Source organism: Dromiciops gliroides, chromosome 3 (genome assembly GCF_019393635.1).
Source record: "Dromiciops gliroides isolate mDroGli1 chromosome 3, mDroGli1.pri, whole genome shotgun sequence".
NCBI lineage: Eukaryota > Metazoa > Chordata > Mammalia > Microbiotheria > Microbiotheriidae > Dromiciops > Dromiciops gliroides.
The window spans coordinates 667,983,174-667,995,429 of record NC_057863.1 but is presented as its reverse complement, the minus strand read 5'-3'; positions in this window follow the sequence as shown (position 1 = coordinate 667,995,429).

Genomic DNA, 12,256 nt, shown 5'->3' with positions numbered 1-12,256 from the left:
GTGTGTGGTCAGCCTGGGGTCTGCTGGGAGGAAGGGAGTTTTTCTGCCATTCTAGCATGAATCTGAAAGGCGACAGGATGCTGCTGTGTGTTCTCAGCTGATTCCTGGGTGGTGGTGGTGTTCAGGTTGTATAATTTCACTTTTCCCCATTTTATTTCCTTTCCCTTGATCCTACTGATCCTGTTTGCATTTTTTAAAGTTCGTTCTTGTTAAATAAATCCTGCTCTGTTTTGAGGGAGGCTGTCTGTCTCCTTCCTTGCCCCAATATTGTAGTGAGCCACCTCGCTAACACTCCCCAATTAAAAATTGGTCCCCACAGTTTTGACAAGCCAACCAGGAGTTGATTAACCTAGTGAATTTCTTTAACCCACCCACTCTCCCCCTTATTTAGCTATGAGCCAACTAACCTGGGGGACCTCCTTGCCCCTCCCCCACTGCCCCCTTAGGCAAGCTCCCTTGCTCTTAAAAAACCTTAGCATTTATCTTGCTGGTCAGAGAAAAGCTGGTCCATTTTGAACTACACCATGATTGAATATTTGGCTCCCCCCTTGTACGTTCTAATTGGCATATTTTGGGACAGCATATTGTCCTGATTTAAACTATTGGCCTGCTCAATACTTATTCATGGCATTGCTGGTTTCCTCCTCACAATCACAGTAAAAAATCTTTGGAACAATGGTATGGGAGAGTTTATCCTTCCCACTGAGCACATATCCAATATTACTGGAAGCATTACAACTCAATTCAAACTTTACTATACTACTATAATCATAGCTCAAATGGCTATATTTTTTATTCTTGTTATTGTCATTATTGCAATGTGGTGTTTTTTCCAAAAAAGCTGTAAAGAGAGGAAGGGATGTGACTATAGTAGACCATGTGTCTAGGATTATAACAATCCACAGCAATTCCAAGAATTGAAAAATGCTAGGGAAACACTACTGAAAGGAATGGAATCCTGTTCTAAGAAATCTGACAACTTGCAAAAGTTTTTAAAACTCGCTCAGGAGCCTAATGAACAACCTAATAGATTTTATGATAGACTTTGTTAAGCTGCTAGGCAATTTACAAGACTAGACCCACTAGACTCAAAAGACTCCTATATTGTATGTAATACATTTGTATATCAATCATTGCCAGAAATCAATAAATTTTTTATGACACGGTGTCCAGGCTGGAAAGATATGGCTATAGAAAGGCTTAAAGAAATTGCCACCTGTATCTTTGAGGTGAATGAAGACAATACAGCTAAGCAATGCATTCTGGCACCAGCACTTTCAGGTCAGGCATTTAAAGGTCAGGACAAAACCCCTAAGGTGTGTCAGTACTGTGAAAAACAAGGATACTCATTGAGAGAATGTAGAATTAGAAAGCAAGAACTCAGGCAGGCAGTAACTGAGGGTCTGGAATATTTTTTCAGGAGAAACCAGAATAATTATGGAAATTTTTTACCAGAAAGGAAACAACCAAGATAATTACAGACCTTATTACAACCAGAATCAGTATAATCGTAGACACTATCAGGGAGGTACAGAAGGACAGAATCAGAATTGGGGAAACTCTAGAAACCCTCAGAGGAAGACACAGGACTGATGGTATCCAGGGGAGGAGTGGAAAATAAATACAGAAAGCTTTACTTTTCCAGATCCTGAATTTTTGAACCCTCTTGTACCAATCCATTCACCTCCCCAGAGTAACGAACCCCATGTGACCCTCAAAGTTGGGGACACATATTATGATTGTTTGTTAGATACAGGAGCCTCTAAATCAGTCTTAGTGCATAAACCAGACCCTGGATGCAATGCTATTGGCTCTTTAAATGTGGTAGGAGTCTCCAGTAAGGCCCAAAGAGTGGAAGAATTAACCCCTTGCATGGTATCTATGGGGCCTTTAACTGTAGAACATTCATTTTTACTTATGCCCGATGCCCCTGTGAATTTATTAGGTCATGATCTCTGTAAACTTAGAGCAACTATATCTTGTGCTCCAGATGGGGCTGTCTTTCTTCAGTTGCCAGAGGATACTGTTCATTTATTACCAATTTTGATTGCAGATGCTCAAGGAGCAGTAGGGGATATATCCAAAATCCCCTCTGACATTCCTGAGTCCCTATGGGCCTCATCCTCTACTGAAGTGGGGCTCCTTAAATCTGCTATGCCTGTTACTATTAAAGTTAAAGGGGAACACCTCCATTCCACAGTATCCATTGTCTAAAGAAGCCATAGAAGGGATCACTCCTATAATTGAGGCTCTGAAAAGTCAGGGTATTATTGTCCCATGCCATCATTCTCCATGTAATACTCCCATTTTGCCAGTTAAAAAACCCAAGCCTGGCGCAGATGGCAAACCTGTTTATTGTTTTGTACAAGATCTTAGAGTGATTAACAATTATGTTTTTCCTAGACATGCTATAGTCCCTAATCCTGACACCATAGTTCCTTCAATCCCATGTGAGGCTGCATGCTTCACAGTGGTAGACCTCTGCTCTGCCTTTTTCTCTATACCAGTGCATGAAAACTTCCAGTATTTATTTGCCTTTACCTGGAAAAATATAGAGTGGACCTGGACTAGACTCCCACAGGGATTTGTAGACAGTCCTACATTATTTTCTCAAATTTTACAACAGGACCTGGCCTCTATTACTTTTAAAGGTTCCAATTTAGCGCAGTATGTTGATGATTTACTTTTAGCCTCCCTTGATGCTGACACCTGTCAGGAAGACAGACACCACTTATTATTAGAATTATACAAGAGGGGCAGCTAGATGGTGCAGCAGATAGAGGGCAAGTCACTTAACCCCAAGGTCACACAGCTAATAAGTGTTAATTAAGTGTCTGAGGCCGGATTTGAACTCAGGTACTCCTGACTCCAGGGCTGGTGTTCTAGCCACTGCACCACCTAGCTGCCCCTCCCAATTGCCTTGCAAAAAAAAAGGTTTAAAAAAAGCCAGAATTATACAAGAGAGGCCACAAGGTCTCTGAGTCTGGAGCTTACCTCAGGTAAAATATTTGGGCTTCATCCTGGCTGCTGGAACTTGCTCTGTCTCTCCTAAGCGAGTCCAAGCTATTCAACAACTTGCTGCTCCCTCTACTAAGAAGCAGTTAAGGGCCATTCTGGGAGCAGCTGGATATTGCAGACAATGGATACCCTCTTTTGGTGACATTACTAAGCCTCTTATAGCTCTAAACAAAAATTCTGTCCCAGAACCTTTACAGCTGGATTCCCAGCATCTCTCAACTATAACAGAATTGAAGCAGGCATTGTTATCAGTACCTGCACTAGGACTCCCAGACTACAGTAAATCTTTTACTCTTTTTGTATATGAACAGAAGGGAGTGGCTTCTTGGGTCCTGACTAAATCATTAGGACCTGTCCAGTGTCCAATAGCTTATTATTCCAGCCACCTAGATTCTGTGACCTCTGGGGCACCACCCCACCTCAGGACAGTGGCAGCTACAGCCCTTTTGGTAGAAAAAGCCTCTGATTTGGTCCTAGGTGATCCTCTTACAATACAATGTCCCCACGAAGTAGAGGCCCTCTTACTATGCCATAGAACACAAGCCTTTTCAGATCAAAGGTTGGCTAAGTATGAAGTAACCCTGCTAAGTCATGAGAATATCACTTTAAAATGCTGTACAGTCCTTAACCCAGCAACACTGCTCCCTAACTTACCATTTTCGGGTGAGCCATTGCATGATTGTTCCTCTTTAGTTGATATGGCTGAGAAACCCCATGATGATCTTTTGGATACACCTTTAGAGAACCCTGATATTGTCCTGTATACAGATGGTTCTTCATTTATGAAATATGGGACCCATTTCATTGGGGCTGCTGTAGTTTCTGATTATGATATTATCTGGGTAGCTTCTCTGCCTTCACATTTTAGTGCACAAACTGCTGAACTTGTGGCTCTTGCACAAGCCTGTAACATAGCCAAAGGGAAGAGTGCTACCATTTATACTGACTCCAGATATGCCTTCGGTGTATGCCATGCTGTAGGCATGCTTTGGCTACAGAGGGGCTTTCTTTTTTTTTTTTTTTTTTTTAGTGAGGCAATTGGGGTTAAGTGACTTGCCCAGGGTCACACAGCTAGTTAAGTATTAAGTGTCTGAGGCCGGATTTGAACTCAGGTACTCCTGACTCCAGGGCCGGTGCTCTATCCACTACAGAGGGGCTTTCTAACATCCTCTCACAGTATCAAGGACCTCCTATCTGCCCTGAAACTTCCCTCTGCTCTAGCAATTGTGCTTTGCCCTGCCCACACAGGGAATAATGATCCTGTTTCAAAGGGGAATGCACGAGCAGATTCAGCAGCTAAGCTCGCTGCTATAGAAGCCCCTGAACATGTATTTAACCTCTCACCTTCTGAGGATGTTTCTCTCCACCTAACTTATGATGATTCTGAAGTAGAGAGGTGGAAAAAGAGATTCAAGGCTAAACAGAACAATGGAGTCTGGATGTCTTCAGAGGGAAAACCACTTCTCCCCCGGAAATTCTATCACCAGGTATGCCTCTCTATTCACAAGAAAGGCCATTTTGGCACACGAGGCCAAAGGACCTGGTTAGCACCAGGTATAACTAACAGCATTTCCAATATGCTCGGGCTGCTCCACTTGTCAATCTTACAATCAACATGCCTTCCATGCTAAAGCATATGGAGGATGCCCTTTGGCATATACACCTTTTTAACATCTGCAAATTAACTTTATTTCTATGCCCAAAGCAGGATTATACAAATTTTCCCTTGTTATTGTTGACCAGTTCACTCGATGGGTGGAGGTTTTTCCTGCCCCATGAGCAACTGCTGGCTTTGGGGCCAAAGCTCTCCTTAAAGAGATTGTTCCCTGCTTTGGGCCACCAGCATGAATTGACTCTGATAGAGGTACACATTTTACAGATTCAATTCTCTCCCAGATTTCATACTCCTTACCACCCTCAAAGCTCAGGCCAAGTTGAACGTATGAATAAAGAGCTTAAGAGCATAATTGGCAAATTATGTACTGAAACCCATTTAAAATGGCCTGATATTCTACCCTTGGCATTATTCTATCTGTGCAGTAGACCAAGAGGAGAACTCCACATATCTCCTTATGAGATGCTTTTTGGTCACCCTCCTATCCAAGCTAAAACTTTTTCCCCAGTCCATACATCATTGGTGGGAAGTGATACTTCTGTTGCTTCCCTTATACAGGAACTACAAACTAGGCTATGTGAACTCCATGAAGCAGAAGTTGCTGTACAAGCTAGTCCTTTAGACTTTTCTTTGCATAATTTAAGTACTGGAGACAATGTATATATTAAGAATTTGGGGGGGCGGAGCCAAGATGGCAGAGGAGAGGCTGTGACTCCCACAAGCTCCAGATAAACCCATCCATTCCCGCCCAAATAACACGGTAAAAATCAAAACCCAGAACAGCCTAATGCATGTAAGAACAGAGTGAGACTGTTTCTCTGCAAAAGAGGGCAATTCTGATCACCTACTGATTAGGCCGAACAGCTCAGCGTGCAGTCCGGACCCAGCCAGGGACAGTGCTTCCAGTGCATGTCAGAGTCTTCAGCACCAGCAGCTTCTGAGGCTCCGATCACAGACTGGTGAGGGGGTTCGGTGGTAGGCTGGGGTGAAGTGGAGGCAGTATCTACTGGAGTTGGAGCAAAGCGCCCTGGGTCAGAACCAGTGGGCTGAATCAAGTGAGTGGTGGTGGCCCAGTGGGGGAGGGGTAAAAGCACGCCAAGCTTCCGACCATAGAGAATCAGAGTTCAATCAGACTTCTGTTTCTGGGTCAAAGAGAAAGCGGCTGTGATTACTCACAAGCCAGGCAGGCTGAGAAGAAGCCCAATCACCCCCTGGGCCACACTGTAGCATGAACAGTGTGTCCTGGAAGCAGCACTACACTTTAAGGAGTAAAAATCCAAGAAACAGTAAGCCAGGATGAGTAGGCAGAGAAAGCAGAAGACCATCGAAAACTTCTTTGGGGGAAAGGTAGACCACAATACATCCTCAGAAGAAGAAGATAATATTAGGGTCAAAGCTCCAACATCCAAAGCTTCTAAGAAAAATATGAACTGATCTCAGGCTATGGAAGCTCTCAAAAGGGACTTTGAAGAGAAAGTAGGAGAGTAGAACGAAGATGTAGAGAAAGAGAGGAAGGAATGGAAAGGGAAATGAGAGCAATGCAGGAGAGTCATGAGAAAAAAGTCAACAGTTTGAAAAGCCAAATGGAAAAGGAGATTAAAAAATTGTCTGCTGAAAATAATTGCCTAAGAATTAGGATTGAACAAATGGAAGCTAGTGACCTTATGAGAAACCAAGACACAGTAAAGCAAATCCAACTGAATGAAAAAATAGAGGGCAATGTGAAATATCTCCTTGGAAAAACAGCTGACCTAGAAAATAAATCTAGGAGAGATAATTTGAAAATCATTGGACTACCTGAAAACCATGACCAAAACAAGAGCTTAGACACCATCCTCCAAGAGATTGTGAGGGAAAATTGCCCTGATATTCTAGAAGCAGAAGCTAAAATAGAAATTGAAAGAATCCACCGATCACCTCCCGAAAGAGATCCCAAAAGGAAAACCTCCAGGAATATTATAGCCAAATTCCAGAACTCCCAGGTCAAGGAGAAAATATTGCAAGCAGCTAGAAAAAAGGAATTTAAATACTGTGGAGCTCCAATAAGGATAAAGCAAGATTTAGCAGCTTCTACATTAAAGGACCGGAGGGCATGGAATATGATATTCCAGAGGGCAAAGGAACTGGGACTACAGCCAAAAATCACGTACCCAGCAAAACTAAGCATTATCTTTCAGAGGCAAACATGGAATTTCAAGGAGAAAGAAGACTTTCAGGCATTTGTGATGAAAAGACCTGAACTGAATAGAAAATTTGACTTTCAAATACAAGACCCTGGAGAAGCATAAAAAGATAAACAGGAAAAAGACTTCACGAGGGATATTAAAAGATCAAACTATTTATATTCCTACATGGGAAGATAATACTTCAAACTCATAAGAACTATCTCAGTAACAGAGGACACAGGTCTGAACTGAATACGAAGGGATGTTAGGTTTTGTTCTTTGTGGGGGGTCTTATGTCTGGGGCCGGATTTGGGCTTGGGGCCTCCTGGGTCCAGGTCTGGTGCATTGTCCACTGTGCCACCTAACTAACCCATAATGACATCCTTAAAATAGGGTTGAGGTGTAGGAGAAATAGACTGGGGAAGGGGGAAGGGGGAAGGGGGAAGGGGAGAGATGGTCTGGGGAGAGGTTGTTCACATGAAGGAAACAAGAAAAAAGCTTATGGGGAAGAGGGGGAAGGAATTGGGGAGTGAGTGAACCTTAATATCATCAGAATTGACTCAAAGAAGAACTAACATACATACCCAAGTGGGTATAGTAATATATTTTTGCCCTGAGGGAGGGGAGGGAGATAAGGGGGGGAGGGAAGGGCAGATTCTGGGAGAGAGTAGTAAAAAGCAAAATACTTTCGAGGAAGGTAAAGATGTTCTGCATAACAGCACAAGTATGACATATTGAATTGCTTGATTTCATAGGGAGGGTTGAGGAGAGAGGGAGGAAGAAAATTTGTAACATAGAATTAGCTTAAAGACCTTAAACTCATCAGAGTTGGCTCATGGAGGGAATAACATTCACACCCAGTTGGGAGGAGTAATCTATTTAACCCTACAGGAAAGTATGAGGGGAAGAGGATAAAGAAGGAAGGGTGGGAAAAAAAGGGAGTGCAGAGTAGGGGAGGGGACAGTCAGAAGTAAAACACTTTTGAGGAGGAATAGTTTAAAAGAAGATAGAAAATAGAGTAAATATCATGGGAAGGGAATAGGATGGAGGGAAATAGTTATGATGACTTTGCTGGGCTAATATGAAGAAAAGTCTTTGTCAAGTTTAAGGTACTTTATTTAGGATATGATGAACAGGATACTATTAGAAAAACCTGGAAAGATCTACATGAACTGAAGCAGAGTGAAATGCACTGTATACAAAATAACAGCAATAGTGTAAGATGATCTGCTGGGAAGCATGTGGTTATTTTCAGCAAGGCAATGGTCCAATATAACCCTGAAGGACTTATGAAAATGGCAACCCTTCTACAGAGAAAGAAGTGATAGTATCTGAAAATAGATGGAAACACATTTTTTTTCTTTTTCTTTTTTTTTTTTTTGGTGAGGCAATTGGGGTTGGGTAGCTTGCCCGGGGTCACGCGGCTGGTGGGTGTTGGGTGTCTGGGCCGGATTTGGGCTCGGTTGCTCCTGGTTCCAGGGCTGATGCTCTGTCCACTGTGCCACCCAGCTGCCCCTGGAAACAAATTTAAAAAAATTTTTTTTTCTCTTTGACAATTCCTCAGTCTGAAGTTTTGGGAGTTTTTTGACTGTTTTCTCTCACAACCTAGCTAATGTGGGAATGTTTCCCATGACTACTCATGTATAACTTATTTTGAAATGCTTGAGTTCTAGTGGGTGGGGGGTGGGAATGGAGGAGGAAGAGAAGTTGGAAAAAATTTTTTTTAAATTGATGTTAAAATTTGTTTTTACATATATTTTGAAAAATAAAATTCTATTTAAAAAAAAAAAAAGAATTTTTCAGCAGACCAGTGGGACCCAGCCCGCTGGGGAGAGACCTTTTCAGGTATTATTGACAACTCCTACTGCTATTAAAATTGGAGAAAAAGAATCTTGGATTCATTGTTCCTACATGAAGCCCGCACCATTTGTGGGTAAAGTAATTTCAGATAAAGCTCAACCAGCTGCTAAAGAGCAAAGAAACCAAACGGAGCCCAGGGGTAATAGACAGTTCCAATTTGCAAGCATTATCAAACCCTGGGACTCAAACTCTGTAAGGTATCAGGAGATGGAAATTGCCTTTTCAGAACCCTTGGAGACCAGTTAGAAGGTCATTCGACAAACCATCTCAAACACAGACAAGAAATTGCTAATTATATGCTCAGTCATAAAGAAGACTTTGGGTCTTTTATAGAAACAGATATTCCCTTTGAAGAATATGTTGCTGATTTGAAAAAAACTGGTACTTGTGCTGGGAATGACTCTATTGTAGCCTTTGCAAACATAACCAACTGAATGTAATCATTCACCAGTTGAATGAACCTCTATGGCAAATTTGTGGCACAGCCAAAGCCAATGCTAAAGAACTCCATATTTTGTACCATAATGGTCATTATGACAGCATTAGAAGAATCAATGATGATTCAGAAACCCCTGCCACTTTGGCATGCAGGGAGTTGGGGAACCAGTTTTAAAAATGTGGTATACCCCAAATTGTAGCATTATAAGCTCTTACCTTAAATAAGCTTTTCCTCCTACAGGTGAAGAACAACTCCACCAAGAGCACATGGCTCTGTCTTCTAGAAAGGGTTATTGAACCTTATTGCTTGATTTATAAGACAATTAATGAACATATTGAGTCTCACTGATGTTTTATTTCCTTTAGATAAATTATTTATCATTTCAAGTATCTGTTATTGTCATTGTACTAGATAGAGAATTCATGGACAAGATGATGTGGTTTACTTGCCCAATGAAGATCCTGTAATAATGTTTAATAATATCAGCCATTTACATTCATTTATCATTTGTATGTCATTGTGACTATGTATACTCTGGGTATGGTTTGGGATTTTATATATATATATATATATATATATATATATATATATATATATATATATAAGTTATGCAGTGTAGCACGCATTTTTACCATCATATTGTCTGGTGAAATTAATACAAGATTTATGATTTATGGAAACTTACTATTTCAGAGACTAATTGTTCTTACAATGAGCTTGATGGAGATGGTTCAACTCCATGATGCAGGCCCTGGTGAGAATATATGTACAACAGGAGAGAGACATGTACATGTAAGATACCCTCATGGAGGCTGAGAGAACAGCCAAATGCATTCTGGAAGTCCATAGTTTGCTTATGAGAGCAGCTATGTAAAGCACAATTGCTGGACATATTCCAATTTCTTCCTCTCTCACTCCAAAAATGGTCTGGTGTCATGTTAGCCTTAACACATGCACCTGGTTTAACTTAACTTGGATTTTTCACTCAATTTAGTGGCATGGTCAGAATCCATCCACCTGAGGCCTAGTACAATTATTAGATCTCTATGCACCATGAGATGTGGTATGGTAACCTTTCTATAACCTTTTCAGGTGTCATCATGAACACATAACTAAATTTGGCTTTGATCCAGACATATAGTGGTAAAAAGTGTTAGTAATGTCATAACTGTCTCAATTTTGTATTGTATATGGATATGAGTATCCTCCAAAGGGGGGACCCCAATATGCTGTATATATCAAGTTTAAATTTGTTTTGTATATTTTGAAGAACTTTCATTGTTTAATTTGAACATTTTTGGACGATGCTATGATAAAAATTAATGAAAACCCAGCAATTCCAGAGACAACCAGAATCCAGACCAGAGTCCAGTGCCCCTGATGACATCTCAACCCTCTTTTGAAGACAAGATTTTAAGGCCTTTAAATAGACATTTTTGGGGTTTTTTCCTTCTGTTACTATATACATCATCTGTAATATGTATTTTCCCTTTCCTATATTGTTATTAGTATATTGTCTGTTAGCATTGGTTATGATATTCTGGTTTTTTAATTTATTGTTTATTATTTATTGTTCTATCAAGGAAAAACCCATGTTTCTTGATAGAACAAAGGGGGGAATGTAAAGAATTAATTGTTATTTGAGGTTTTTATGACCCCATCTTTTGGCTAGAATTTAAAAAACAGACCTTGGCATGCACACCAGCCTGGGGCTCCGTAAACCACACGGTGCTCCACCCACTGGTTGTCACTGTTGTCAAGGCACTGGCACCTCATGTCATCACTACTCGCCGACACCTACATGGGCATGGCAAAATTATAATGATTGGAAGCCTAATGAGGGCAGTCATGTGACTGTCAGAGTGGCCAGCCAATTGGCTAGGGGTTGTGTGTGGTCAGCCTGGGGTCTGCTGGGAAGAAGGGAGTTTTTCTGCCATTCTAGCTTGAAGCTAGAAGGCAACAGGATGTTGCTGTGTGTTCTCAGCTGATTCCTGGGTGGTGGTGGTATTCAGGTTATATAATTTCCCTTTTCCCCATTTTATTTTGTTTTGTTTTGTTTTTGTTTTTTGTGGGGCAATTGGGGTTAAGTGACTTTCCCAGGGTCACACAGCTAGTAAGTGACAAGTGTCTGAGACTGGATTTGAACTCAGGTCCTCCTGAATCTAGGGCCGGTGCTTTATCCACTGAGCCACCTACCTGCCCCATGTTTGTGGTTTTTTGTTTGTTCTTGTTAAATAAATCCTGCTCTGTTTTGAGGGAGGCTCCTTCCTTGCCCCAATATTGCGGTGAGCCCCCTAGGTAACACTCCCCAATTAAAAATTGGTCCCTACAGAATTCATAGTATATAGAAATCTTATCCCTGTGACAAATGAGGAAATGCCGGCAGTTGTTGTTTAGAGCTTGTTCAAAATTAGAGAATTCATTTTGATGAGCAGCTGTATATGAACTCAGTGTGGGAAGGATTTCAGGCAGACATCATGTTTTTATCTCAGAGGATTCACTCTGGAGAAAAGACTCAGCTAATGTGCTCAGGGGCATTTGTCTGGAAGAGGGTGATGAGTAGACAACATTGATCCTGGAATGTAGGGGTCTAAAAGCAGTGTTTGTGGAAGGAGCTTCACCTAGAGCTCATACTTGACTGTACTTTGGGACAATCATGCTGGAGATAAAACTTAGGGATCTGCTTAACAAGGGAAGCCCTCCTGTTCCAGCACAGACTTTGTTGGATCTCCCAGCAAGAGACCTCAGTAAACAGGCCAATTTTCATCCTTTTTATAAAATTCTATAAATGTAATGAATTTTCTGGAATCCTGCTGTGTATTATTACTCTTTGAGAGAAATGGTGTGTCTGTCTCAGTTGGCAGGATACATTATGGGCCTTCTGCTCCATCTCCACCATTCTTTCCTTTTTACTGCTGAGTCAGCAGAGGTTTTCTAAAGTTAGATAATAAAGAATCATAAATTTTCAGGGTCTGGTTGTCCCAGGGGTGGGGGCAGCCACTGTGGCACCACATCTGGGGTGGGGAAAAGGAGGGTTGTCTATATGTTTAGAAGTGTCAGTGAAGAATGTGAACTCAGATGGGGGAGGGACCCTGCATTAGATCTAGGATAAAAGAAGGGGACTTCACTAGAACAAACAGCAGTACCTAAAGGGAGGTA